Source organism: Canis aureus, chromosome 9 (genome assembly GCF_053574225.1).
Source record: "Canis aureus isolate CA01 chromosome 9, VMU_Caureus_v.1.0, whole genome shotgun sequence".
NCBI lineage: Eukaryota > Metazoa > Chordata > Mammalia > Carnivora > Canidae > Canis > Canis aureus.
In genome coordinates this window covers 63,972,977-64,000,074 of record NC_135619.1, presented here as the reverse complement: position 1 = coordinate 64,000,074, position 27,098 = coordinate 63,972,977, and the positions used below count along the sequence as shown (strand labels likewise).

General features: G+C 40.9%; 1 protein-coding gene and 1 pseudogene across 6 annotated transcripts in view; both read left to right on the top strand.

Moving 5' to 3' along the window:
- Positions 1 to 27,098, top strand: part of FOXN3 (forkhead box N3) — a 393,063-nt gene that overhangs the window by 64,262 nt on the left and 301,703 nt on the right. The window lies entirely within an intron of this gene.
- On the top strand, positions 1,017 to 3,638 carry LOC144319951 (large ribosomal subunit protein eL32 pseudogene; annotated as a pseudogene).

Below are 27,098 nucleotides of genomic sequence, written 5' to 3'. Positions count from 1 at the left end.
ACTTGAAAAAAGCAGGCTTGCAAAATAAATCAGATAAAGAGAAAATTCGACACTGATAATATTGTGTGTGTATGTATATTTATATGAAAAAGACAAAGATATGCTATGTTTGTATACGATATATTTATAACATAAAGCATTATTTTAAGAAAGGAAACCATTAGGAAAAGAAAACACTAATTGAATTTTCTCATGGCATCTGCTTATTGAGTAATTCTTATGCAAAGCCGCAATTTAGTAGATGACTTACAGGGAGCAAAAGTCACTCTGGTTGGAAGGGTAGAGCCAGTTGGTCAACTTAACATGAGCACTGTGGACTCTTTGCATGACATATAGCACTAGTGGTTTGACCAGATATCCCAGAGTATCCATAAACTAAAAAATAAAATAAAATAATAAAATAAAATAAAATAAAATAAAATAAAATAAAATAAAATATAAAGAAAAAACAAAGATTTTGTAATCTTTTGAGGTTATATTTACATGTTATTTTGTTCTCTCCCAGTAAAAAACAAAATCATCTAACACACGATGAACATCTCTTCTGAATAAGTCCCTAAGCTTGCACTCGGAGGACAGGAGAGAGGATAATGATACATGAAGGTTGAATATAGAGTAGAAAGGGTTTGGTGCAGGAGCAAAGCTACAGGTAACAGAGGGAGAGCCTGGTTGGGGAGCGGGAGTCCAGCAAACAGTCTCTGGGTTGGCCTTCCAACTGCACCTTAAAGCACGGCCAAGCATCAGACTTCTAGAAAGTGGCAGTGCCATGCACCTGCTCAGCCACCTCCCCAAGCTCTTGGGAACACCTACTAAGCCTCTTCTTCACATTAAAACTAACAACTCTTTGTTTCCTGAGGGCATATGTCTTGTTAGGGAGCAATAATAATATATCAGTTTCCATCAAGTTGTGTTTTATCATCCTAATGGTCACGGAGGAGGCTGCTTTTAGCTCCTGTAGTGCATTTTAATGTGTTGCAAGAAACATGGAACCTGACTAAAGGCGTAATGGATCCATAATGGGTGAGGAGCTGGCGAGGCCACAAATGGGACCTTCCGTGGCTGGACCGTGAAAGTGCTTCACTTGCAGTCACGGTGGCCTGTGCGCTAGAAGGAGCCGATGAGCAGAGTCTGCAACGTGTGGGCAGAGTTGCTGGTCTGCGTCAGAAGTGATCCGTTAGGAATGCTGCCAAGGGTGTTTTTCTAAAAGAGAAAGAAAAGTTTGCTACTAAGTGTGAGCCTAAGTTTTGGGCATTCAGAGGCCAGGCGGGAGGGCCTGCTTTGCACCAGACCCTGGGAAAGGACACGCGTGGCCTTTGAGCCATCAGCCCTGACCATTTTTGGTCTCGTTAGTCTAGTCAAGTGTATCTTGGAGGTGGCTTTCATAAGTGAACACCATAGATGCCAGACTAACTTTTTTTTTTTTAAGATTTTATTTATTTATTCATGAGAGATACACAGAGAGAGGCAGAGACACAGGCAGAGGGAGAAGCAGGCTCCCTGCGGGGAGCCCGATACAGGACTCGATCCCAGGACACTGGGATCACGCCCTGAGCCACCCAGGGGCCCCGGATATTGTTGGTCTTAAAATAAAATCTTGTGTATCCCAGACCTGACCACCCGGTAGAATGAACTTTAGTCAGTCCTACTGTCTGATAAATTAGGCTTTAGTTGGGTGTTGGGATATTTTTTTTGTCTTTCCCTGATTCCTGAGTTTGGAAGCGAGTGAGTTACAGTACATTTTGATTCAGTTTTAATCCATCAAAATCAAGTTAGTTATAAGTGATGGAAGAGCTCACTTTGTGTAGTCCAGGCTGCCTGGAGACATCAGCCACATGCCAAAAGCTTGCTCGTTGCCCGGCAACCTTGCCGGAGGAATAGATTTTCTGCCACTGGCTCCCTTTTTAGTCGAGGTGGAATCTATTAACACTACTATTCTGGTCCAGAGAACCGGAGCTGGAATTTAACTGAAAGGAATGGTCAGAGTTTTTTGTTTTCTTTCTTTTTTTTCTTTTCTTTTTTTTTTTTTTTTTGATAACCAAACATCATGTTTCTAGCTTCTAAACTCCATTGCTAATTCCACTGACTTCTAAAGAAAGGCTTAGAGTTTATTAATATTGCTGAACGTTACTGAAGCTGAGCAGGCCAGTCCTGTGCCTGTTGGGCCCGTCGGGAAGCGCAGCGTTTGACTTCTACAGAAAGTGTCACACGGGGAACGGGTGGGACCAGGAGCCTCCCCACTGCATGTGGAACAGATGAGAAGGACCTCCTTTGCCCCCAGACTTTTCTAGGTTCTCCCCAGGTGTCCTGGCCGGCTCCCACTCTCAGAAACTTACCTTCTGGCTCTGGAAGCTGTTATTTCTTCAAGTATTCGCGATCTCGCTCTGATTGAAGAGCGGCTGTGTATTCCTTCCTTTTATCCTTCAATCAAAGAGTGTCTTTTCTCCTTTTGTAGCTAAATACTTCACCAGCAGGATTGATGGTTTCCATGTACCAGGGGAGTTTGCTTTACTGTCAGCTCTATTGTTTTGCTCACGCTCTTAATGTAATAGCTTTGGGTTGTAGCAAGGGAAGATGTTGGTGAAGCCCAGCGTCTGGTGGCTGGAGTTATGTGCCTCTGCCGAAATGCAATTTTAATAATGGCCTGTATCAGCTCAATGTGTCTTCTTGCCCCTTTGTAAAACAAAGGATGCTCTCAGAGCGTTAACCCATTGGAGGCAGGAGAAATCAAAGTCACCAGGAAGCCCTTAATGAAATGACACTTGCATCCCAAATGAGAATGCCTGCAAACAGGCTGCAGAAATTCTCTGGATAGGAGAGGAGGGGGTTGTTCCTTTTTTTCCGTGAGTGGGCATTAGCCACCTCATCAATCCCACTCTTTTTAAGGGCCAGATGCAGGAAAGTACAGTTTGTGATTTGGCAGAGAAATGAGTGAACTTGATAAAACTGTGACTAACTCAGTAAAATAGTCTTGGAGCGCATTTCTTTATTTGTTCCAATCATTCTAGACTTATGTTAGTTATGAGTAACTCAGGTATTTGGGTTTATAGTTTCCCAAGTAATCTTAGAATCTGACTGATGTAAGTAAGGGACCTTCAAATGCACAGTTCAAGTGCCCAGTTTTACAAAAGGAAACCAACCAGCGAGCCTCTTTCTCAGCACTGCCTGTGGAGGTGGCAGCCATGTCCTACTTGGCATCACGGCCACCCTCAGACCTCTAGCGGAGCCCAAGATCGTTAAAGAGAGGACCGAGGGGTTCATCTGGGGCCAGTCAGACCCATATGTCAAAATTAAGTGCGACTGGCAGAAACCCAGATGCATTGGCAATAGGGTGCTCAGATTTTAAGGGCTCGATCTTGATGCCCAGCATTAGTTATGGGAGCAACAAGGAAGCAAAGCCCATGCTGCTCAGTGGCTTCTGGAAGTTCCTAGTCCACAACATCATGGAGCTTGAAGTGCTGCTGAAGTGCAACAAGTCTCACTGTGCAGAGATTGCTCATGGCGTCTCCTCCAAAAACCACAAAACCACTGGGGAAAGAGCAGCCCCGTTGGCCCTCGGAGTTGCCAATGCCACGTTGCCCAGTGAAGAAAGTGAATACACAATTTATATGCATGTTGTATTTGTGTTAATAAAACCATAAAACTACAAAAAACAAAAAACAAACAAAAAAAAACCCCCAAACCCCACCCAAAACAAAACAAAGGAAAGCAGTGAGGTGTAAAAGTTCCCTCAGGGATGCATAGCTATGTCGAGAATGAAGAGCAGGGACTAAATCCTGGCCAATTGACTCCTAACGACGATACTGCCCAGATGATGTATTTGAGATGAAAATGAGTGAGGAGAAGCGCCTGTATACATAGTTCTCATTTCATTAATACGTCCTGCAGATATTAATTCACGTGGTGTGTGTGTGCATGTCTGAGGCTGGGTGCTGGGGAAAGACAAGATCTTTACCTTCACACAGTCACATTTAGAGGTAGGGAAATCCCATGGTGGACAATGAAGCAGGTAAGAGAAATACTGGGATAACTACTTAGCCAACATACAAGGTGAACACAGGCGACAGATAACAAAGTCTAAAGTACTTTAAATTTTATCTTTTAAAGTACTTTGCTCTCGGGGAACACTTCCATTCTTACCACCATCCGAAAAGTGAATTGGATAAAACTTGAACCTCTGAAAGTGTTCATTGTCACACATGAACGTATCACAACAGAGAGGGCTGTCTGGCCAGGTAGTGAGCTCTCATGACATGGTGTATGCAGAAGATCTCTGCTGGTAACTATCTTAGGGCTCTTCCTCCAGTCATAGATACTGTGACCCCACCGTGCCATTTGTCCATCCATCCATCCATCCATCCCTCCATCCATCCCTCCATCCATTCATTCACTTCCTTCAGCAATAAATACATATTAGACATTTTCAACCGAACCGTTGAAATTTTTTGTGCAACAAAAGTATCTTCAAGACCCAGGTGGACACACTTCTATCGAGGACGATTCCATACAAACTTCTGTTAGCAGCAGTGTTGGGACATTTTATCCTAAAAAATTTGATTTTTTAAAATTTTTATTTATTTATGATAGTCACACAGAGAGAGAGAGAGAGAGGCAGAGACATAGGCAGAGGGAGAAGCAGGCTCCATGCACCGGGAGCCCGACGTGGGACTCGATCCCGGGTCTCCAGGATCGCGCCCTGGGCCAAAGGCAGACGCCAAACCACTGCGCCACACAGGGATCCCAAAAGTTTGATTTTTAAAGTCACAAAGCTCATTCTTTTTCTTTCAAATTGGTTGCTTTAGTGCCCCAGGCACTTTTATATGCAAGATTTTTTTTTCTTAGGGTGCAATACTGTGCAACTCCATTGTGAAGCTTTGCTTTGGGTTTGGGTCTGTATTAAGCGTGTTTTTTTAAAGGGCAGTTGGGAAAAACTAATTTACTTGGCCAAGGGAGGCATCTGTTTTTAGAGTCTTGATCTTACCATGTGCCACATTACCGCTCTCTCTATACTTCCTCAGAAATATCCTGGATCCCAAAATCTGCTATAAATTTACCATAGATGGATGGATTTTGCATTTCCCTCCACTCTCGTACTGCACACACCACTTGGAAGAAATGAAGTGAGAACACAACTAAAAGTGTTTATCCCGCTGTTCTTTGCATTTTCTTTGTTCTCCAGATGCATCATGATATCTGGAGATCAGATTTCATAGACAAGTAGAAACAGCTGGGGGCACTTGTTTTTGTAATTTCATTTTAACTTCATTTCCTTAAAAATTTGTCTTAAAAATCTGTCTTGAGAAGAGTTTTCTTCGGACTTTTCTCCCATATTGGTGTGCTTTTTTCTTTCCCCATAGGGTTTCATTTTAGCCTGAGAAGACACAGCCATGGTGGGCGACCCCTAATGCACCTCTCTCTGAGTCCACTATGATATTTTCTAAACATGGAAGGTTTGCTTTGTGCTAAGCGCTCTGTGAATGATTTAACTCAGTAAATACCTCCACTCACTCTTAGGGGCAGGTAATGCCATTATTCCCATTTGGCTGATGTGGAAACAGGCTGAGAAAGCTTAATTAATTTTTTTAAAAGATTTTATTTATTTATTCGAGAGAGAGAGAGCAAGTGCACTTGTGAGCTGGGTGTGGGGTCACAGAGAGGGAGGGAGAGGCAGAGAATCTCAAGCAGATTCCTGCTAGCTGCAGAGCCCAACACGGGGCTCAATCACACAACCCTGAGATCATGACCTGGGCTGAAACCAAGAGTCGACTTGGTTAACTTGCTTAACTGACTGAGCCACCCAGGTGCCCCAAAAGTTTAATCATTATTTTTAAAGATTTCATCTATTTATTCATGAGAGACACAGAGAGGGAGACAGAGAGGCAGAGACACAGGCAGAGAGAGAAGCAGGCTTCCTGTGGGGAGCCCAGTGAGGGACTATCCCAGGACCCTGGGATCATGCCCTGAACATGACGCAGTGGGCAGACGCTTACCCACTGAGCCATCCAGCCATCCCAACTTTAATCAATTTTTTAAGATTTTATTTATTTATTTATTCATGAGAGACACACAGAGAGAAACAAGAGACACAGGCAGAGGGAGAAGCAGGCTCCCTGTAGGGAGCCTGACGTGTGACTTGATTCCGGGTCTCCAGGATCACATCCTGGGCTGAAGGCGGCGCTAAACCGCTGAGCTACCCGGGCTGCCCAGTTTAATCAATTTTTAAGCCAGAGTCACACAGTGTAAGTGGAGAGGCAGACCAAAGCTTATTGTTTATATAATTTAACCAAAGTTAATTACTTATATAATTTAAAAATCTTTCTCTTGCTCTTGATGCTAGCTAATACCCACCCCCTTTTCTCCATTCTAGGTACCCCCCTTTTTCTTTTAATCTGTGATGGAATCCTTAAAATACAAAGGGGGAGGTGATTTGTGTATCATTTTCATTAGACCAGTATTTTCTGTGTGCTTTTTTCAGAACACTAGCCTATAAGATGTTTCTAAAAAAACAAACAAAAGACTTTTGCGTTAAATTAATTTGGTCAGAACTGCACATTACATCCCCTTCTAGGAGATTCTGAACTCAACTTTGCATATTAAGAGGTCTGAGAGGTCCTTCAGCAAAAAAGTCTTTTTATTTTTAAAATTGAAAAATTTTATTTTTATTTAATTTTTCTAAATTTCCATTTGACTGCACACCTCTTCTTCTTTTTCTTCTTATTCTTTTTTTTCCCTCCTAACACCTTTAAAAGCACAATTTGGAAAAGTTTTCAGTGAAAAGACAAATAATGAACTTGGTGCATCCGACTATGCAATTGAAGGTTTTGTAAAAGAAGTGGAAGAAAACAGAATGCTCTAAGGCCCCCTGAAGATCACAGCCTCTTGCTTCACTCGGTTCACTTTAAAACTGTTTTATTTTTACCCAGATTCCTCCAAGGCAAGAAATGCAAGTCTCCTGCTCTTAATCACCTACCCTGAGACTTATATATATATATATATATATATATATATATATATATATATATATATATATATATATTTTGCCTAATATATGACTAGTTTTTTTTGTTTTTGTTTTTGTTTTGCAATTACTGCCCCTCGGCACCCACCAGTGTATGGTAAGCTCCTTGAGGGGAGGAACTGGGCTATGGCATCTTTATGGTTTGATGGTGACTTAGTAACTATGTAGAAAATAGAGAAATTAGCTGCATTTAGGAATAAAAGAACAAATGCAGTCTATGGATCTGTTTTTCTGAGTTGACTCTAGCCAAGTAAACAACCCTCTTCTCTTTGAGTGACAGTGAGAAATTTGAGAAGCTGCAGTAACTCATTTATATCACTAGGGTTCCATTTGGAAAATGATACCTCCTGTAGTCTAATTTAATTAGTAATTGTGTTTTCAGTTCCAATTGAAAGCCCCAGAAGAAAGGATGGTAATAAACTGTGGTATTTTGTATTATTATTGTTATCTAATTATATTTACTATTGTGATGGTTTTAGATTAAGACACTTTTCAAGAAGGTACTTGTCAGTGTTATCTAATTAGTTTTTCTCCACCTCTGGTGTATTCTAATGTCCAGTATTAAGTATGAGCCCTCTTTTACAGACATATAAATCGATTCACACAATTTTGTTATTATTGTTTGTTTGTTTGTTTGTTTTAACACATGGCCTGAGGTTTCATGGCAAGTCCATTCTGGATACAGAGTCTGAGTTTCAAGTGTTCTCCGAGAGAGGTCACCTGTACATTGGCAAAGGCTGTGTGGACCTGGGGATGATGGCCCTACAGGAAGTTGGAAGATGTGGGGTCTGCTTTGGCCCTGCCATTACTTATTGGGTGGCTTTGAACCGTTCACTCATTTATTCATCAGGCATTTTATGGAATACCCATCAGGTGTTCGGTGCTTGGCTAGATGCAAGGACTACACAGATGAGTAGGGCAGTGCCTTGTTCCAAACAAACTTGTTTAGTCTGCCGACTCAGACCCATAAAGGAACATGTTCAGAAAAATGCCACGGTTTTGTGAGAAGTGTGGGCAGGTAGAGTGGGAGCCCAGAGGAGGGAGGAACAACATTGTGACACTACAGAAAGGCTTGATGGCAGTACTGATTTGGGGTTGAGTTTTGGGGGAAAGAATAATATTATCAAGGGATTATCAAGGGATTGCGTCATGATAAAGAGTTTGGACTTGATGGCTCAATTAATTTTCTGATCATGGAAGCCAATGAAGAGTTTTAAATAGGAAACAATACAGTCATTTTTGCACTTTAGAAATATAGGGGTGGAAGATGAGTTGACTTCATCTCTGGGAGCCTCATTTTTTTTATCTGTAAGATGGGCTCACTTCTCTTGCCTCATTGGTTGGGTTGGGTTGGGTTGCATTTCTGTCTTTGAAAGGCAGTAAGAACCGCTGATATACACTCACTGCTTTCTGAGCACTTGCTCCTCAGAGCAACCCTGTGAAGGTCAGTATTGCTCTTATATGTGTTCTAGAGTTAGGGATGGTCACAGAGGTGGAATACGGACCCAGGGACACACAGCCTAGTGCTAGTGGCACAGTCAGGATTGGAACTGAAGTCCACCAGATTCTGGAATCCCGGTTCCCTGAGCTACCAATGCTGTTAAAGTGCTGGCAAGTCTTTCATCCTCATCGCTCACCTGAAACATCTTACCTGGTGGCTGTGTTTTTGCCTCCAGTGACTTTAGCAAAGAGTTGATGTAGTGGAAAGACTCAAATCAGCACCAAACAAATGTGCCATTGTTTTCTACTATTTAATCTTTGTCTCTGATAATATGGTCTTTTATCATTAAATAGGTCCACATTTATGGAGTAGAATTATATGACTTTAATTCTTTTGTACTAACTGGGTGTTACAAACAATGTATGTTTCTGAGGGCAAAGTCATAAATCTTCCTTCCAGTGTTAACAGAAAATCAATCATGACTCTGACTCCATCCTTTTGGGGAGTTCTTTGGAAGATCCGTATTATGAGTAGGTAAAAGTAGATTCGAAGAGACGTAATGAGACAGATTAGAGCAAGGGAAAGACCTTGGATGGGGTAAGTTTGTCAAGAGTTGTTGCCAAAGAACAGAACAGACAAAGGTAAGGAAGTAGATTTGGCAAAGTCAGCAAGCTCTGCTTGTTGAAAAGACAGTCTGGAAAATGTTCTCCGAATTCACACACACAGGCAGTTGCAATCAAGGGCGAGTTAACAGCACCTCTTTGGTAAAAAGTTTATTCACTATATTTTCTCCATACTAGGTCACTGCAGGGTGAAAAAAGGCTGCATTTTCTGCTAACTGTGAATGAGTGCCTTCAGGTATTGGTGCTTGAAGATTCAGGAGGTTCAAGAAGAATAATTAAAATAAAATGCTGTTCCATGTCCTGACCTGTGTTCAGTGTGCCAAAAAAATAGCCCTGAAAAATGCCAGGGTTACACATTTTGTGGTCTGAGAGGAACGTTGTGATCAGCCTTCAGCTGCTCATAAAAAATAAATACTGCCGTGTTCTTATTTGGACTGTGTCTTGAAGATCTTTTAGAGTAGATTTTCAGCTGAAATTTCACCTCAACTAAAAAAAAAAAAAAAAAAGAAGAAGAGAAAGAAAGAAAGAAAAGCAAAGCTGTGCCTTACTTAAAACATTAGGCATGTCATGCCAGAGTAAAATAATGGAATTAGAAAGAGAAAATGCTCCATTGAGATAAAACAGCTGTCTTTTATACTCACCACTTAAGTATAATTCACCTGCTGTTTGTAGGTTATGCTTTAATGGGAAGGAATATTAAGGGAATGAGAAAGAATTTCTTTATTAAATGGAAGCTCATTGCAAAATATATATATATATATATACATATATATATGTGTGTGTGTGTGTGTATATGTATATATATATATATCTCCCCAACTGAAGCAGCTGTTTTAGAAGAGCAGGTTCTGGAATGTGAGTGAAAGTCTATCTCCCAAGATCCTGCCGCCTGGCATGTGGGAAGAGTGGAGTAAATATAAGATGCACAGAGCTGTCGATAGAAGACTTCATGGCGTCGGTGTGAGGTTTAGGGGGTGTCACTGCCCAGCTCACTGGTTCTCAAACTTGGATGTACTTTGGAATCACCTGGGTAATTTGGGGGGGAACACATAATGCCCGATTCCATACTCAGAGATTCTGGTCTAATTGCTCTGAGGTGTGGGATTTTTAAAAGCTCCCCCAAAGACTCATGCACAGCAATGTTTAAGGACCACTGGCCCAGAGGATGACTAATTTCTTTGTCCCCTTGTGTTCTTTGCAGCGAGGGCCCTGTACTCCAGGGACATAGGTTTGAAAGCCTTGGTCCTGAGTGGGGAGCTGAAACCTTCAAAGCTGGACTCAGAGAGTACTTCACTAAGTCTTCAGTTTGATGGATTCCTCTCTGTAAAGGGGCTAAAAAGTAACATTACAATGTTCTTTTGAAAAATGAGCCCTGAGATTTTTTTTTCCATCACAGAGAAAGTATAAGTGTGTTCTCTCTGAACTTCATCGTAGGAAAAAAGAGAAAATGAGCACATCCAGATGCAGGCAAAGTTCCGAGTACAGTAATGGAGAGATGGGGGAGCTATTGTTGTTGACCAGGGTATGGGGGGGGTGGATTGAGTCTTGATCCTAATTTGCTGCCGTTTAAAAAAAAAAGAAGAAAGGAAGGAAGAAGAAGAAAAGAAATAGAACTTCATTCTTGATTACAGGTCAGCAGATCAGAACCACGGATCCCAACTCAAGTGAGAGCTTTTCTTTTTGGGATTTCTAGGGAATGCCAGACAGTATGGTAAAACCTAAATAAGAAGAAATGTGGCTTTTACTTAGTACTTTGCTAATGATAAGCTTTAACCTTCAATAATTCATTTAACTTTTATGAGACAGGTTTTCTTTTTTTCTTTTTTTAAAAGATTTTATTTATTCCTGAGAGACACACACACACAGAGGCAGAGACCCAGGCAAGAGGGAGAAGCAGGCTCCCTGTGGGGAGCCTGATGCGGGTCTTGATCCCAGGACCCCGGGATCACGACCTGAACGGAAGGCAGATGCTCAACCGCTGGCGTCCCTGAGACGGATTTTCTAAAGTGGGAGTAATACTTTCCCTTCTGTCTTCTACTCCAAAATCAGACACACTTTGATAAAGGGCTTTTAATTCCCTATAAGCAGTTCCCTCCGGAGCCAGTACCTTAGAATGGAGTGATTGAGAACCAGAGCCTTTGCTTCATCACCAGCCAGAAATAACGTTGGGAAGTCTCGGGGTGGGGAGTGGTGTCCAGGTGGAGCCAAGAGACAGAGAAGGCTTGAGTGGTGCTCCTCAGGTGGAACGTGCTCACGAATCTTGAGATGCTGTTAAAACACAGATTCTGATTCAACAGGTCCAGGGAGGGGCCGAAGAGTGCGTTTCCCACAGACAGCATTTCCAGGGGATGCCAATGACGCCCATCTGTGGGTCACACTTTGGTGGCCTGGCAGTTCAGAACAGCTCTGTGCTGGGGTGGATGCTTTCCTTAGGGCAGCTGGAAGAGATCAGTTGTGGCCTGTGAAGGCTGGTGTTGTGTAGTTGCTGTCCAAGCAGCAGATCAGTGAAGCACAAATATGGGCATAATTTTGTGTCTTTGAGTTCAGGCACCTTGGTGTGATCAATGCCTATTTATCTTCGAGATGGCCCTTTTTATAGATGCTAATTTTTATCTACGTTCCATTTTCTATATGACCCTCAGGAGAGCCTGAGTATAAAAATTTAGTTTTTTTCCCGTTAATTTTTCCCTCCATTTTTATTGAATTCCGGCATGTCTTGGCCTCCCATCTTTCTCTATGATTCAATCTACCCTATCTCTTGAGTCTTTGTTCCCTACATGCAGAGCAAAGTTTCTTTTATCTGGTACCTACAACGATTTCTTTAAAATTCTATAGATAAATGCCAGAATTGTTCAAAATAATCATCCGGTTGACCTCATCCTCATTGGCTATCAGTGGAAATGGTGGCGTAAAATCAGCCTGCCAGCACTGTTCTAAATAAGATCCTCTAATTATATATTTTTTGCCCAACTGATAGACTTTTGTTTTGCCGCTATAAGTCGGGGGCTGTGTTGTGTTTCCCTGATCGCTTCATGATGTTCTTACACACTGTTTTTAGGTTTGTAAAGTTTAAGAATAGATGTAATTTCATGTGTTCTAATTTGAACATGGAGTTTGGGAAGGGAGGAGGGTTTTAAAAAAATATGGTTGTGACATGTTTATTATAAACATGTGACAATGGAACCAGTGATTATGCTGGTGGTATGTACATATTGTACCTTGTCAACAGAGAGCTTTTATGTTTGTGTATTTAACGTGGTATTTTCTTTCTTTAAAAAAAAATTAGAAGTGATGACATTTCTGGGAAGATTTTAGATGCATTCTGGTTTGAAATAGTCCTCTATGGGGGTGCCGGAGTAGCTCAGTTAGTTAAAGGTCTGCCTTCAGCTCAGGTCATGATCCCAGGGGCCTGGGATTGAGTCCCACATTGGGCTCCCTACTCAGTGGGGAGTCTGCTTCTCCCTTTCTCTCTCCCTCTGCCTCCCCCCCTGCTTGTGCTTGTGTGATCTCTCTCAAATAAATAAATACAATCTAAAAAACAAAAAAGAGTCCTCTATAACTAGGCTTCTTCTTGAAGTTTCCATGGCTTTCTCTCAGAACCACAGACCTTTTGAAATTTGGCTGATTCTGACCTGTCGTTCCCCATTCTCGAAGCCCATGATTCTTGCACAGCAGAGCCTAATTAACACATGACTGCTGGGCTCCATCTCCAGAGTTTCTGATTCAGGAGCTGTGAGGTGGGACCTGAGAACTTGCATTTCTCCCATGTGGCCAGGTGATGCTGACGCTGCTGCCCCCCCCCCGCCCCCCCCCGCATCACACCTGGAGGACCACCGCAGGTTAAGCCTTGGCGGAGTGCTGTCTGGAACCAGCAGCGTATCTTATCATACCTGGGATCTTGTCAGAAATACAAAGTCTTAGGTTCCAGCCTGCACTTACTTGCTGAATCAGAGTCTGCATTTTTCCCAAGGTCCTATGTAGTTTGTGTGCACACTGAAGTTTGAGAAGCCCTGCATAAAGTAACTTGGAACACCAGAAATGCTCTGCCTATAGCATTGAGATTATATAGCCACCGACGCATGGGGAGAAAAAAAGAAGTCACAGCATCTTCTCTGGCAAGCTGAGGTCAACCTGGCCATAGTTGAGTTTGCTTAGGGGAGTTCGATTCTATACCATTCCAGAAGGAAATGTTTGATTATTCCTTTAATTCTAGGGAAAATTATGTGTGCATTTATTTGAAACCACTTACTTAAAATCATCATATTTACAAATTGCTTATTGTAAAAAAAAGCAAGTGCAAATAATCAGATTCATTCATTGCATGTTCCGCCAACAAATTTTGGAAATACTCAAGAGATTGTAGCAGACAGATGGGCCCATAGATCTGGGAGATTTGTTAGGGGCAGATTTTTCACCACCTTTCTTTCTTTCTTTTTAAATTTTTTAAAATTTTAAGTAATTTCCACACCCAACGTGGGGCTTGAATTTATAACCCTGAAATCAAAGGTTGCATGCTTTGTACTGACTGAGTCAGCCAGATTCTCCTCTTCTCCACCTTTCTCAACAGCCACAGGACTATATAGTAAAACCTGAAGTTCATAATTATAATCCCGAGATATTGGCTAATCCAGTGGAAAGTAAACAGCAACAACAAAAGGTTTTCTGGAATAGTCAGTTATTCAGAACCAAAAATGCTCCCTTCCTGAATAAGTAAAGAGTCTGTGTTTTTTTTTCTTTCAATCTGATTAAATGACAAACCTTTGGAATTCTCAGGTGTTACTTCCTTCTAAGAGGAAAGTAGTATCTGACATTGGCAAATGTATATATATTTTCTTGTCCCAGTTTTCCAGTAATTATAAGTGAAAAAAAGAGGAGTTGAGGAAGAGAGTAGCAGTATGGAAAGATAATAAAAGTATCTAGACTTTGCAATTTTGTAAAATATTTTTGTATTCTTTAGTTGTAAGCAAAGAATACACCAAGAAAACAGGGTACATCTTCCTGTGGTATCTATTTAACATGAAGGATTGTGGCAGGAAATGTTATGCAATCTGGCTAGTAATTAATATTAAACATCATATTTATGTTCAAACAGACCATTTATGTACTAGGAAGTAACATGTACAGATTTTTAAGATACAGTGTGAGGAGGTTGCCTGGGTGGCTTGGTCCGGTAAGCCTCTGACTCTTGGTTTCTGCTCAGGTCATGATCTCGGGGTTGTGAGATCTTGCCCGTCATCAGGCTCTGCCCTGGGTGTGGAGCCTGCTTCACATTCTGTCTCACCTCTCTCTCCCTCTGCCCATCCTTTTCTTCCTTAAAAAAAAAAAAAGATACAGGTGAGACTTTTTAAAAAAATATTTTATTTATTTATTCATGAGAAACACAGAGACAGAGGCAGAGATAGAGGTAGAGGGAGAAGCAGGCTCCATGCAGGGAGCCTGATGTGGGACTTGAACCTGGATCATGGGATCAGGACCTGAGCCAAAGGCAGACGCTCAATCGCTGAGCCATCCAGGCATCCCAATACAGGGTGAGACTTAAAGAAATTTGGTTTTTGTGGCTGGTTGCTGTTGGGGTTACATCTCCAGATCCCTGGAGTTTTATTTGTTTTCTTCTATACAGATTCTTTGGTGGGAAACTTTAAGAAGCATGTCTTAAGATATCAGGTAATCTTTTTTTTTTTTTTTTAAGATTTTATTTGTTTATTTGAGAGAGAGAAGCAGAGAGAGGGGAGGGGTAGAGTGAGAGGGAGAAGCACACTTCTTGCTGATTGGGGAACCCTCCGCCATCCCCAATACAGAGCTTGATCCCAGGACCCTGAGATCCTGACCTGAGCCAAAGGCAGACGCTTAACTGACTGAGCCACCCAGGTGCCCTCAGGCAATCATTTTTTAAAAATACCTTTATTGAGGCATACTTGATACGTAACCCGCTGCACATTTAGAGTGTGCAGTCTGATAAGTTTTGATATGTGTATCCACCTGTGAATCCATCCTAACAATCATGATAATGAAGATACTTGTCACCTGCAAAAGCTTCTTCAGTCTCCTTTGTAATCTCCCCTTTCATCCCTCCCTACCCTCCATCAAGTAGGCAAGAGACCTCTAATCTGCCATCTGTCACTTACAGGTTACTTTGCACTGTCTAGAATTTTATATAAGGGCAATCATATAGTATGTACTTTTGGAGGGAGTGTGTCTGGCTTCTTTCATTCAGCATAATGGTTTTAGGATCCATCCACGTATGCAAGATGTATACATATGTAGAGTATGACTTAACCCTCCGGTAGTATCCGGAGGGTAGTATCCCATTGAATGGATATATGGCCCTTTGTTTTCCCATTCACCTTTTGATGGACTTTGGAGTTGTTGCCAGTCTATGGCTATCAGAAACAAAGCCGCCGTGAACACTTGCGTACAAACACACGTATGGTCCTATGCTTTGTTTCTCTTGGGTAAATGCCTAAGATCGGAACGTTTAATTTTTTTTGGACTGTTTAATTTTTAAGAAACTGCCAAAATGTTTCCCAGATTATTCGTACCATTTTATATTCTCATATAAACGTGAGAGCTCCAGTGACTTTATATCTTTGCTAAGACTTGGTATGATCTTTATAAGTTTTAGTCATTCTACTAGGTGTTTGGTGGTAGTATCTCGTTATAGATTTCATTTGCATTTCCCTGCTGACTCATATTGTTGAGCATCTTCCCATGTCCTTCTTTGCCATTAATTTATTTTCTTTAGTGAAATGTCCATTGAAGTCTTTGCCCATTCTGTTGTTGGGTTGGTTATCTCTTACTATTGAGTTTTGAGCTTTTAAAAAATATATTTATGATATAAATTCTTTGTCAGATATGTGATCTGCAAATATTTTATCATAGCCTCTGACTTGTGTTTTCATTTTTTGACCATGTCTTTGGCAGAACAGATATTTTTCATTTTAAAATCCAGTTTATCAATTATTGCTTTTATGGGTTGCACTTTTGGTGTTACATCTAAGAGGTATGGGCTTAACATGATTTTCTCTTTCGTTTTTCTCTAAAAGCTATATAGTTTTACATTTAGATCTGTGGCCCATTTTGAATTAATTTTTATATGTGATGCAAGATATGCATTGAGCTTCATTTTTTAAATATATGGATTTCAAATTGTTCCAGAACCATTCATTGAAACAAACTTATTTCTCTACTAAATTACTTTTATACCTGTTTAAAATTGATTGACCAAGTATGTGTGAGTCTATTTCCAGACTCTTTATTTTGTTGCATTGATCTATTTGTCTATCCTTTTTTAAAAAGTACTTATTTATGGGGCACCTGGGTGGGTCAGCAGTTGAGCATCTGCCTTTGGTCCAGGGTGTGATCCCCGAGTCCTGAGATCGAATCCCACATCAGGCTCCCTGCATGGAGCCTGCTTCTCCCTCTGCCTGTGTCTCTGTCTCTCTCTCTGTGTGTGTCTCTCATGAATAAATAAATAAAATCTTAAAAAAAAATAAAGTACTTATTTATTTATTTAAGTAATCTCTACACCCAACATGGGGGTTGAACTCATGACCCTGTGATCAAGAGTTGCACACTCTTCCCACTGAGCTGGCCAGGTGCCCTGTCTTGATGCTAATCCCACAATATTGATTATTGTAGCTTTATAATGGGTCTTAGGGTCATGTAGTGAAATTCCTCCAAATTCGTTCTGCCTATTGTTTTACCTGTTCTCAGTTCTTTGTGTTTACATGTGATTTGGTAATCAGCTTGGCAACTGCTACAAAAAAACCCTGATGCTCAATTTTTAGATTAATTTAAAGAGAATATCTTAATAGAATTGAGTCTTCTAATCCATGAACATGGTCTATATGTCCATTTATTTAGGTCTTTAATTTCTCTCAACAATGTTTTGTAGTTCTTACCATATGAGTCTTGCACATCTTTTGTCAGATTTATCCCTTGGTATGTCCATGTTTTTATGTTACCGTGAATTCTGCTTTTTAAATTTTAATTTCTGATTGTTTGTTAAGATAAAGAAATACAACCGCTTTTTGTTTATTCATGTTGTAGTGTGCTGTCTTGCTGAATTCACTTATTCTGAAGGCTTTTTTTTTTTTGTAAATTGTTTGGTATTTTCTACCAAGATGATCATATTATGCAAATACAATTTTACTTCTTCCTTTCCAGTGATTACATTTTACTTCTTTTGCTTGCCTGATAATTCTGGCTAGACCTCTAGTACAAGACTAAATAGAAGTGTTGGGATGGGGTGCTTGGGTGGCTCAGTCAGTTAAGCATCCAACTCCTGATTTCTGCTCCGTTCATGATCTCAGGGTCGTGAGATCAAGCCCCATGGTGGGCTCCGCGCTGGGTGTAGAGCCTGCTTGAGATTCTCTCTCTCCTCTGCCCCTGCTCCTCACTCTAAAAAAAGTAGAAGTGGTGAGAGAAAATCTTGCCTTATTCCTGATCTTAGGAGAAAAGCATTCATTCTTTTAAGTATGATAGTATGATAGATACATTCGCTATAGAATTTGGCTTTGTTTTTTCCTCTTTTTTTTTTTTTTTTCTAATAGATGCTCTTTAATAAGCTGGGGAAGTTCCTTTCTATTCCTAGTTAGCTGAAGATAGATTTTACCAAGAAGAAATATCAGATTCTGTCAAATGCTTTTTCTCTGTTTACTGAGATGATCATATGATTTCCTTTTTAGTTGTTACTGTGTTTACTGAGATGATCATATGACTTTTCATTTTTAGTTGTTACTATGGTGAATTATATTGATTTTTTCTGATGTTAAATCAACCCCACACTCCTAGAATAAACTCCACTTGGTCTGTATTATCTTTTACATTTATTCTTAGATTTGATTTGTTCATCCTTTTTTTGTTGTTGTTAATAATTTTTGCATGTATATTCTTGAAAGATATTGGTCTTTAGTTTTCTTTCCTTGTATACCTTTGTCTAGTCTTTCTACTGGAGTGATCTTGGTCTCATATAATAATCAGTGGAGAAAATTCTCCCCTCTTAAATTTCTCAGATGTTTTGTTTATAGTATTAGTTTTATTTGAAATGTTTGGTAGAATTCACCACTGAAACTAATCTGGGCTTGAAGTCTTTGAAGGGAGATTTTTAGCTACAAGTTCAAGTTTACAAATAGATGTAAGATTATTCAGATTATATAATCTCTCTTTTTTTTAAAGATTTTATTTATTTATTCATGGAAGACACACACAGAGAGAGGCAGAGACACAGGCAGAGGGAGAAACAGACTGCCTGCAAGGAGCATGAGGTGGGACTCGATCCTGGGTCTCCAGGATCACATCCTGGGCTGAAGGTGGTGCTAAACCACTGAGCCATCCAGGCTGCCCTATATATCTCTTTCCCATTGATTGCTGTTAATTTGTATCTTTTAGGGAATTTGTCAACTAATTATTGAATTTATTGGCATAAAATTGTTACCACTGTTCACCTATTATACTTTTAATATCTACAGATGATAGTAGCATCACCTTTCTTATTCCTGATATTGGTAATATGTTTTTTTTCCTGATAATACTGATTAGAGATTTATCAGTTCTATTGACCTGAAAGAACTAGCTTTTGGTCTAATTAAAATCCCCTATTTCTTGCTTTTTAATTTTTTTCTATTTAATTGATTTTTTCCCTCTATTCTTTCCTTTCTTCTCTTTGCTTTGGGTTTCATGTGCTGTTCTTTTTCTAGTTTGTGAGGTGGAAGACACTGAAGTTACTGATTTGGGATCTTTCTCCTTGTTTATATAGACTCTTAGGGTTATAAATTTTCCTCTTACTCTGCTTTAGCAGTGCCCTACAAATTGTAATATGTTGTTTTCATTTTCATTCAGTTTAAAATACTTTGTCATTTCCCTTTTGATTTATTCTTTGACTTGTGGTTATTTAGAGACATGTTATTTATTTTTCAATTGTTTGGGAATTTCTCAAATATTGTTCAGTTATTGATTTCTTTTTTTTTTTTTTTTTGAGATTTTATTTATTTATTCATGAGAGATACACAGAGAGAAGCACAGACACAGGCAGAGGGAGAAAATAACTTTTAAAAGTTATTTTCACAGGGAGCCCAATGTGGGACTCAATCCCAGGACCGGGATCGTGCCCTGAGCCAAAGGCAGATGCTCAACTGCTGAACCACCCAGGCGTTCCTCTTTTATTGATTTCTAGTTTAATTCCATTATGGTCAGAGAACACATTTGTATAACTTTAATCCCTTTACATCTATTGATATGTTTTATGGCCCTGAATATGGTCTATCTTGGTAAACGTTTCCTGTGCACTTGAACAGGTAGTGTTCTGTTGTTGGGTTTGGTATTCTTAACATTATATCAGTTTTGTTGATAGCATTCAAGTGTCCTTTCTTTGCTGATTTTCTGTCTTCTTATTCTCTCAGTTATTGAGAGAAGGTTGCTGAGATCTATAATTATGGATTTATTTTTCCTTATAGTTCTATCACTTTTCTTCATGTATTTTAAAATTCTGTTGTTAGGTGTCTACATATATAGGGTTGTGTTGTTCTCTTGTTAATTGACACCACTATATTTATGAATTATTCCTTTTACTTTGGTAATATTCTGTAGTTTAAAATCTACTTTGTCTGCTATTAATACAGCCATTCTGTCTTTAGATTAATACTAGTATAGTAGATTTCTTTATATTTGTGACTTTGTAGTTAAAGTGGATTCCTTGTAAGCAGCATGTGGTTTAATATTATGTTTTTTTCTCATTTGACAATCTCTGTGTTTTAATTGGGATATTTAGATTATTTACATATAATATAGTTATTGATTTAGTAGAGTTTAAACCAACCACTTAGTTATTTGTTTTATGTTTGTCCAATCTGTTCTTTAGTACTCTTTTCTGCTTTTCTGCCTCCCTTTGGAGGGATCATCCTTTTTTGATTCTATTTTATTGTTTGTATTTACTTAATAGCTGTATCTCTTTGTATTATTTTATTTTATTTTATTTTATTTATTTATTTTTAAAGAATTTATTTATTTAGTCATAAGAGACACAGAGAAAGGCAGAGATATAGGCAGAGGGAGAAGCAGGATCCTTGCAGGGAACCCAATGTGGGACTCGATCCCCAGACTGGTATCATCCCCTGAGCCAAAGGCAGACGCTCAACCACTGAGCCACCCAGGAGGCCCTCTTTGTATTATTTTAGTAGTTTCTTTAGCATTTGTAGTATATATCATCATCACAGTCAACCTTCAAGTTTTATTACACTAGTTATTGTATAAGAATCTTTCAAAGAGTATATTGCTATTTCTTTACTCCTGACCTTTATAGTCTGGTTATCGTATCTTTTATTACTTCCATATTTGTTACAAACCCCACCGTTCATTGTTAGTATTTTTGTTTTAAACAATTGGATGCCATTTAAAGTTGCCTTTTAAATAATAAGAAAAAGGTATTTTATATTAGTCTCCATAGTTATTGTTTCTGGTACTTTTTATTCTTTTGTTTATGTCCAGAGTTCTATCTTGTATCACTCTCCCTGGGCCTGAATGATTTCCTTTATCATTTCTTACAGTGCTGATCTGCTGGAATTGAATTCTTTTAGTTTTTGCATGTCTGAAAAAGTATTTAGTTCACTTTGTTTTTAAAAGTTATTTTCACTGGATATAAAATCCTAATTTGACAGGTTTTTTTTTCTTTTCGCACTTTGAAGATGTGTCTCCACTGTTTTGTGACTTGCATTGTTTCTGATGAGAAATCTACTGTCATCTTTATCTTTGATCTTCTGTCCCTAATGGGTTTTCCACCCTTTCTGAGTGCCTCCACCATGTTTTATTGCTGAGTTTTGGTTGTTGTTGTTGTTGTTTAATCCCTTTTTTCTATTTTTCCCTTTTTGACACAAAGAGGTGTGGCTCTCTTTATATGTCCCTTGCTTGGTGTTTATGGATCTTCTTAAACATGAAATGTATGTCTTTTTTTTAAATCAAGTTTTTAATTTTAATTGCAGTATAGTTAACATACAATGTTATATTAGTTTCCAGTGCATAATATAGTGATTTAGCAATTGTGTATATTAGTGCTCATCATGATAAGCATGCTCTTTAATCCTCTTCCCCTATTTCACCATCCTCCACTCACCTCAAAACTTAGGTCTTCAAACAAATTTGGGAAATTGTATCTTCAAATAATATTTATGCCTTGTTCTTTATCTTTCCTGTTCTCTCTTCTCCTTCTTAGACTTCAATTGCTAAACTTGGATAGATGGATAGATAGTCTCATAGGTCCCTGAGGTTCTTATTGCTTTCCATCTTTATTTCTCTCTGGTTTATAGACTGAATAAGTCTGTTTTGTCTTTGAGTTTATAGACTCTCTTATGTTCTTTCTATTCTGCTCTTAAGCCCATTCAGGAGATTGTTTTACATTTCAGATTTTAATTTTTCATTTGGTTCTTGTTACTATGAAGTGTGTTTTGTTTGTCATGCATATTGATTTTTGTGCTAAGATAGTATGTGCATAGTTTTAATAGGCTTTTAAAATCCTTGTCGGTTAATTCTAATGTGGGTCATTTTGGGGTCAGTCTTTTTGATTGCTTTTGACTTTTCTCTGGAGTATAGGCTATATTTTCTTGTTTCTTCATATGTCTAGACATTTTAGATTATAACACAGATGTTGTGAATGACATATTGTAGAGACTCTGGACTCTGTTATTCTTTTTTAAAGATTTATTTATTTATTAGAAAAAGAGAGAGCAAGATTGCATGAGTGGAGGGGGTGGGGTTAGAAGGAGAGGGAAAGGGGATCCCTGGGTGGCGCAGCGGTTTAGTGCCTGCCTTTGGCCCAGGGCGCGATCCTGGAGACCTGGGATCGAATCCCACGTTGGGCTCCTGGTGCATGGAGCCTGCTTCTCCCTCTGCCTATGTCTCTGCCTCTCTCTCTCTCTCTCTCTGTGACTATTATAAAAAAAAAAAAAAAAAAAAAAAAACAAGAAGAAGGAGAGGGAAAGAGAGAGGGAGAATTTCAAGCAGACTCTGTGCTGACTGCCTGGTACAGGGCTCAACCTCACAACCCTGAGATCACAACCTGAGCCGAAACCAAGAGTGAAACACTTAACCGACTTAGACACCCAGGCACCCCTGGATTCTGTTTTTCTTGAAAAATATTGATTTGTCTTGTTTTGTGTCATTAGGCAGTTATCTAGAGTTCACTGTAATTCCAACCCTTGTCTTTTTTTGTGGTGAGCAGCAGCTAAATCTCTTTATATTTCGTTTAGCCTTAGCTTATCTGCTTGTTATCTTCCCCACATGGATAGTTACAGATTGAGGCAGAGTTTTTCCACAAAACGTAGGGCTTCCATCTCTCAGACTCTCCTTCCTGGGATTTTGCCCCTTGCTTTATAGCTTCTGTGTTTGCCGTGGACTCTGCCTTCTGGTGCTTCAAGCTGGTAACACCTTGAGTTTCCAGCTATGTTTTAAGAGCCCATATGGCACTGACTTGCTTTTTTCTTAAAAAACAAAGTCCATCCATTACCTTTCCTTTTTATCAAGTGTAGATTCCCCTATAGTTTTTGCTTTCCACTACATTGAGGTATTATTTTTGTTTCTTTGTTCATTGATTTGTTATTTAAAACTAAGGTTGGTAGTTGTTATTTTCAAGAAATTGGTCTGTTAGAAACTACTTCATTATTATGAAAAGCAAAACCTTTCTCTTTCTTGAATTTTTAAAGCTCTATCCCTGGCTCTAGGTTCTTAAATCTCCCTCGGTTTCACCCCCTACAGTGAAGACATTGCCTCCTCCCTCCTACCCTGGGCAGTTCCAGTCTTGATTCCTGCTCTTCCTTGAGGAATTGTGTACTCTAGTGTCTCCATCATTTCAGGACAGGTTTTATATCTTTACACCTGATTTTCTGGCTCCAGGCTCTCCCCCTCCAAACCATCCTCAACATCTTCAGCCAGAACTTCCTAAATACCAACTGCACAGTTTCTGCCTTGCTCAGACCACTTCAGCAGATCTCTGCTGCCCATGATGGTGGTCTCCTTAGTCATAGATGGTGATATGTCAGTACTTCTGGAAGCTGGCTGCCCTTGCATTTTTCCCCACCCCTTTCTGCATAGTTTCTAGCTTTCCTGAGGGGCAGGGAGGCAGAATGAGTGGCAGCATGTCATCTCAGCTGCACAATTAGGACTGCACTCTTAGCATTAGCATAAACACCTCAGAAATTCAGGGAAAAAGGAAAATGTGGTTTTCCTTCAGGTATTGGCATCCTGTGGCTTGCAACCTGCTCATACACAGGCATCCCCATTTGGGCCCAGCCTACCTGACTGGCCTCAATGAACTCCTCCAGCTTCACCAGTTCCTCTAGCTTAGCCCACCTTCCCTTTGAGCAGGCCGACCGTGCTCGTTCACATCTCTGTGGATGACTGCTTGTGAAGAACTCATCCCAATTCCTGTTTCTTTTCTTACACAAGCTCTTCCCCGATTTCCAACGATTGAAAGTTATGCTGGGCCTTTCTCTTGATATTTTTGAATTCTTTTTTTTTTTTAATTTTTTTTTTTAATTTTTATTTATTTATGATAGTCACAGAGAGAGAGAGAGAGGCGCAGAGACACAGGCAGAGGGAGAAGCAGGCTCCATGCACCGGGAGCCCGATGTGGGATTCGATCCCGGGTCTCCAGGATCACGCCCTGGGCCAAAGGCAGGCGCCAAACCGCTGCGCCACCCAGGGATCCCCTATTTTTGAATTCTTTAACAGGGTTTCATTACAAGTAACAGAGGCCCCCCCTTCAAACAAAGGAGACCTGGGTGTCTGACTTGCCTTTTTTCATTGTCTGAATCCTGATTCTCTCATCCTGAAAAAGATTATCTAATTGGTCAGGCTTGGCTCAGCTTTGTACCCTTTCTCTAATCCGTCTGGGGCCAGGGAGCCAGGTGACATGGTTTTAAACATGGCAGCCTGGTGTAGAGCATTGGGGGGGGGGACAAGCAAGGAAAGAGAGGTGCCCACTAGGTGGCAGTAGTGTACACAAGCTTTGTTGGGCAACACTGAGGCCGGTTTGCCTGGGGCTACAAGGAGGGGGGCCCTTGCTCCTGAGAGCAGGAGTTCAGAGACTGCTGCTGGAGGGTTGAGGAGGGCAGGGTCACTCCAGGGAGAGGATCCTTGGAGAGGGTCTCACACCTGTGTCTCCATGATGTTGCAGGTCATGGGGGAGGGTCTAGGTCAGGAAGCTCCAGAGGGCAGTAGTAGCATAGGGACTTATACCCCACAAGGTTCTTTCGCATCAATGACCAGCAGATAGTGGAGGTGGTTTTGTAAGGTGTATGAAACAGACAGGCTTTAAATAGCAAAACATATGCTTGTTTGGGCTATTTAAAAAATAATGGGATGTATGAAAATTTGAATTTGGCACCAGCAGACTTTCGAGCTAACAGGTCTCAGAGTGTAGTGAAGAAATTATTAACAATCAAAGGGCCAGAACACATGGGTCATCTTTGGCTCATTTGTGTAACACCCAGAGTTTGTGTAACTTAATCTCTGTTGATGATGGTATTTGGGCGGAGGGTTGAAAGGAGGAGGAGACAGTTTCTGAAGAAAGCAGAGGCTCCTACCATTGTGTTTCCAGCTCTTGTCCCAGTTGTCTCTGCGTTATAGATGTTGGTGTGTTCACCATCTCCTGTAAGCTCATTGGTATATCACCTGGATTTCAGTTAAAGTAGCTTATACTTTTTTACATGTGGTAAATCCCATTTGTTGAATGAATGAATGAATGAATGAATGCTTTTTTTTCTCTCTGAAATGCAGTCTACTTGTAGAAAGGCATATCCCTTACTGGTCTTCATTTCTTCCCCCCTCTTCTGGGCTTCTCTGTATTACTCCTTTGATACATGCCATCTTCTGTGGTTGTGTTTGCACTCCTACTAAGATCATAAACTTCTCAAAGGCGTGACACTGACATGCATCTCTTTAATCTTTCACCTTGTTAGAGTTGTGCCTTGCCCAGGGAGTGGGAAACGCTAACCCATCTGGTTGGGGTGCTTGCAAGCAGACGACCAAGCCCTCACGTGAATGGGAAGAGCAGAGTCTGGAACTTGAGTCATGTTTCAGGAGAACCTTGGCGTTGGCCAAACATGACTCATCTTGGAGAACCAGCACGAATAGAAGGTCACGTGATAAAGTCAGTGCCGGGGAGAGTGTGGAGGAGAGCTGGCCAGGGCCTGTGGACCAGTGAGCAGTTCGGAGCTGAGACTGGGAGCAGGAGATGCTAGGTCACAGTGTCTTTTCTACAGGAGGTCTGCTTTGCAAAGCTACTGGAAGCCTGACACTTGGTGCTTAGCACAGAGCTTTGCATGCACAGCCACTAAATATTGTTGCATGTTCCTGAACCCTCAGTAGGATTTTAGTCACCAAAGTCAGAATGTGTATCACAGCAGAAAGACAAGCTACTGCATGTAGAATACGAAGTGTGTGCTCATCCTTGAAATTTCATTTGCTCATTTACCTCTACACCTTAGAAGAGTGGAAGCATGGATTTCCATCCGGCTGCTGTAAGGATATAAAAGATTAAAGCAACAGAGAGAGCAGAGAGAGAAGAAACTGTAGCCAGATTCCATTTTCCTAAAGCTCAAAGTCCCTGAAGCATTTATCTGCACAGATAGCCATCTCTGCACGCATAGTATCTGCACACAAATAAAATTCCCTTCTGTGTGTAGGTGCTTCACAAACAATGCTGTGGACTCTGCTTCCCCAAGATGCACAACTTGCGGATGAAATCAACTATTAATCTGGAGCAAGAGGGTGCTTAATTTGGACTGTTTGGATGTTGTTTTTTTGTTCACACCCAGTGGTGTTTTGGAAACCCTGCGACTGTTTCCAGCGGTGTGGCTTTGGACCGATGCTCTGGCGGAGATGAGCACACCTGCTCCTAGGTCCCAGAGGCAACCAGGCTATCACAGTTACGGCCTCTAAATGCGCCTCAGGTACCACGGGCCTCAAGATTGGCTTCTGTTGCACGTCAGCACCCTTGGCATTCATGCCCAGGCGGTATCAAAACCGAACTTTTAACTTTGCGCTCCGTGTGCCATTTGAACAGTTACGTGCGTGTTCACACACATTCGGCCTGGTTGGTTTCAACCTCATGGTCTTCAGGGTATTTGAAGCACTTCTGAAAAGTAAAACCTGATACCTCCCTAAATGACAGTGTGTGCCATGTGTTGACAACGGTGACCTTCTTGGTGGCCGTAAGCCCTGGGCGCAATCTTTCTCTGCCCTTCTCCAGAGTGGATTGGCGATCTGGAACTGGCCTTTCCAGAATAACGCGGAATAACGCTCAACCACGAATGTTTTGGCATCTCTGTGCTGTGGAAACAACAAACAGATGTCGATTGATTGAACTCGTGGACCTCTCTTCTTTTGCGGAGAGCGCAACAGATAGACACACGGGAAGCACGGAGTACAGGGAAGCTACTAGAATGGCAAGATGCACAGATGGAGTGGGGACTATAAAATTCTTCGAAAGCGCAAGCTGAATGTGTGATGAACTAAAATTAAATGTAGTTGTTTTCGGCAGTGTGAGTAGTGGAAAGAGGGCCGTCCTGACAGGCAGCACAGGCTCTGTTCCTAGCAACGTGCGTGACCTTGACCAACCTCTTTGGGCCTCTGGTTTTGTAGCCGTGAGATCTGGTCGCAGCACGTCCAGCGCGTAGGCATCTGGCTCTAAGACTGTGTAGTAAGGAACCTTTCTTTGGGTGTGTAATTGCATTTAATTGGGGTAACGTTGCTGTTGTCCTGGCCCGTGATCCACACAGAGGTTCACCCCAGGGAGGAGGTGAGGACGGCCCGAGCTTGCACTGGCAGATGTTGAGGTCTCCAGTCCGATTGATGCGGAGGCCAAGGGCAAATCCGTTTACAATAGCCCGCTCCCTTTGGGACCTGCAGCAGAAAAGCGCAGCGGGATGCAGAATGTTGCTCCGTTCTTCCCGTTCTTCCCGAAGCTCCAGCCCTGTGGGATGGGAGTGGAGCGCTTGCTTACCCGGCCCTTAGGACGGCTTCTCTCCAT